Source organism: Gossypium arboreum, chromosome 7, assembly GCF_025698485.1.
Source record: "Gossypium arboreum isolate Shixiya-1 chromosome 7, ASM2569848v2, whole genome shotgun sequence".
Classification (NCBI taxonomy): Eukaryota; Viridiplantae; Streptophyta; class Magnoliopsida; order Malvales; family Malvaceae; genus Gossypium; species Gossypium arboreum.
The window spans coordinates 17,817,028-17,820,549 of NC_069076.1; the positions used below are offsets into that span (position 1 = coordinate 17,817,028).

Consider the following 3,522-nt stretch of genomic DNA (forward strand, 5'->3'; position numbering starts at 1 on the left):
AGAGATGTTATAAGTATAGTTATCCTGATTAATAAAAAGACCACATCTATGAAGTTGGAATCATTTGATTCATGTTAGTAAAGTTTCTAAACAGTTGATGATCAGAGTATAGAAATGTGGCTATAAGTGGTAAATTAAACAAGTACAACATGATTCGACTTTTAATTTGGAATTGCAGGAGGATTTGATTTCGGTTTCTATTACTATTAATTGAGTAAGATTTGATCTTGAGAAACTCGGGTATCAGAGAATTGAGTACTGAGTTCACAATGATCTCTTGTTTATTCATTCAAAGGATGTCGAATTGTCTATAGGTAAAGCCGAATATCAAATGTATTCGAGATTATTATTGTCGATTATGACATGGGAAGAAAATGATAAAGGATGTTATGAATTTCAGATCGGGATGTCTCTCATTTCCAGGAAAAAGGAGAGATGCAAGTTGAATTGTGAAAGATTGATGATGGAAGTCTGCATGATTATTTTAGTATGTACAGATATATTATTCAACCGATGTGACTGAGTTGTATGTTTCTAAGTTTATAGTTCCAAGAATGTCAGTCTCCAGTGTTTCAAATTGAGCTCCGAGGCTTATACCTCTACTATGGAAAAGCTATAGGAAATCTTGAGTATGAGCTTGTGTGGAATTGTTTTGTAAGTTGTGAGAAAAAGATATAAGTGACTCGTGAAAGTAGAGAACAACTTTTTTTGGTAAGATTTTCGGGGACGAAAATCCCTAAAGGGGGGAAGAAATGTAATAGCCCGATTTTGGGTCTAGTCGAACGATGGTTTCGGGACCACAAACCCGATTTAAAAAAAATTATTTTATTATATTTTTATAGTCTATGAATTTGTGAAAATATTTCGTAAAAATTTTATTCAAAATTTTGACGTTTGAGCACTCAATTTAGTCAAAAGGACTAAATTGTAAAAAGTGCAAAAGTTGAGTTCTTTATATATGAGGTGCCTAATTGTTATGAGTTTTAAATTGAAAGTCCTTATGTGACAATTATTCCTTTAATAAGTTAGTGAATGGATATTTTTTGGTATTTTGAAATTTGGTTGAAATAAAAGGGTAATTTTGTAAATTAATTAAAATAACCTAATAAGACAAATGATAAAAGCTATCATTTTTTTCATTCTTTCTTCTTCAACCGTGGGAAAGAACAGAAAATAGCAGCCATGGATGAGCTCCATTCGCCAAGCTTTTATGGCTTATATAGGTATGGTTTTTGTCCCGCTTTTAATGATTTTCGTATTTTTGAGATCCCGAAGCTTAAATTTTCTATTTCTACCAATTGATTGAAGAGAAATTAGAGTTTAAAATTTACCCATTCATGATATGGTTGTGCTTTGATGATTTATAGTGGATAATGAATGTTTGATGTGTTAAATATGAGTTTTATTCAATGAATTTCGGTAAAAATGTCAAAAGGGGTTAAATTGTGAAAGTTACAAATTGGTCATAAGTGTGTGAATTAGTGAAAATTTGGAGTTGCCATAGAAGAGAAAATGTTCAGCATGTCTTAAACCTTATAGAAATTGAATAAAATTAATTTACAAGCATTGGGGCAAAAGTGCAAATATGCAAAAGTTTAGGGTCAAAATGAAAATTTGTAAAATATGATTTTAGACCCATATGAATATTGTGACTGATTGGTAGGCTAAATGTGATGTTATAGATGATGAAAATTGAGACTTAGACCTAGAACGGAAAGAAATCGATTTATGGACGAGTATGTCCTTTTCACATTTGTGGTATCGAGGTAAGTTCGTATGTAAACAATACCATGCTATACATGTATTTAAATGTTATCATTACATGAATTGTACAGATATTAATGTGTATGTAATTAATAGAAATATGATAAGACAAAGCCTTAATAGACGAGGAAAAATCCCGTTTGAACCTTAGGAATAGAATAGGATACGAGTGACATGTCACTAGGAATTATGAGTCTAGATGACTAGCTCGAGAGTGAGCATTGAATTGTCATGAGATATGAGGTAGCTTTAGCTACAATTGAAGCACTTATGTGCAAAGGCTTTTCCGAGTATCTAATTAGTATTCCAAGTGTTCAACAGGCAATCCAAGGAAAGAGTTAATGATGGTCTCAATGAGGTAAGTCATTGGTGAGTATGCACTCGAGTTATGTTACGAGTTGTGCAAGTATGTATACTAATCCTATGAGAATGCCTTGATATGTGATGATCTATGATGCATAATATGTATTCTTACCATGATGGATAAAATGGTGTTGTATTAATATTATGAACAATGATCATGAATGAGTAATTTAGCCTTGACAGATTTGAGTTACTGCAGTAGTGTAACTTTGAAAATACACTAAAAATAGTGGAAAATGAGTTAGAGGCAGAATAAAATATGGGATTAAAGCTTAATGAGTCTATTTTCACATGAAAGAAACAGAGGAAGAAAAAGAATTCCATATTGTTTGATATTTGAATTCTTGTGAAACAGGGTCTGAATGAATTCGAGATCCCCTATTCTAACTTTAGAAATTCACCAAAAATTGTACAAAAATTATTAAGAGTTATACCTTACATGAATGGATTCCTTATTGAGTCTATTTTTATGGGGAATAAACGGCATGGTCGTTGGAATTTTGTACAGGGAGAAATTCGGTTTGTAGTGTATAGGGGTCAGAGTGGTCATACCCTGAAACAGGGGAGACTTTAACTAATAAACTGTACTATTTGGCTTAACCAAAAATTCTGGAAATTTTATGGAAAAAAATAAAATAAGTCTAGTTTCAGGGAAAATTAACGGAACTTAATTTGGAGTTTCGTAGCTCCTGATATAAATAATTTAGTGACTGTTGCTCAGAAAGACAGCTTGTAGTGAACTTGAAAATATGTTGTAAACATTGATAAAACAAGTTAATGAGTTGCTTATTGTTTTCATATGAACTTACTAAGCTAAAGCTTACCCCTTCTTTCCCATGTTTTCTAGAGTTCCAGGTTAGCTCGGGTTGGAGGCCGTCGGAGATATTATCACCCTATCGAGTTAACGTTATCGAGTAAGTAAACTCAAGTGATTCGAGTCTATGGCATGTATAGGGTTTTAATGTGAGTATGTAATATTATGATTTAGCCAAAGGCATTGGCTTGTTATTAAGGTAGTATTAGTCATGTAAATTGGCCTATGTCGGCTAATGACGTTATGGGCCCATATGATTATTCTTATGCATTTATGTTATTATTTCTTGTGATGTGGCTTACAACATGCATGCCTAGAGATTGAATTGAGATTCATTGATGAGCTAGTAACTAATGCAGGATTAAGTGATTGGTAAATAGTTAATAATGCTTGATGAATGGTTTGTGATGTAATGATAGTTATGTCTAGTATGTAGTAATGATATGGGCAAATTCTATAATATTTATTACATAAGAAAATAACTTGAGCATATCATGTTTGTAGATGTTTAAGAGCTCATTTATGCCACGTTGTGTGTTATTGGATAAGTATGTATCTATGCATGTGGTGTGAGAGTGACA

At 32.3% G+C, this 3,522-nt stretch overlaps 1 long non-coding RNA gene across 3 annotated transcripts; it reads left to right on the forward strand.

The window, feature by feature from the left end:
• The first annotated feature begins 1,139 nt into the window (after window positions 1-1,139).
• Window positions 1,140-3,306, forward strand: LOC128295244 (uncharacterized). Of its 3 annotated transcripts, XR_008285589.1 has the most exons (3): window positions 1,140-1,223; window positions 2,086-2,122; window positions 2,975-3,306. It is a non-coding gene; the product is annotated as an uncharacterized LOC128295244 (long non-coding RNA). The 3 variants fall into 3 exon arrangements; XR_008285588.1 differs by lacking the exon at window positions 1,140-1,223 and having other exon boundaries at window positions 1,687-2,133; XR_008285587.1 differs by lacking the exon at window positions 1,140-1,223 and having other exon boundaries at window positions 1,687-2,122; window positions 2,983-3,306.
• Window positions 3,307-3,522: the final 216 nt, after the last annotated feature.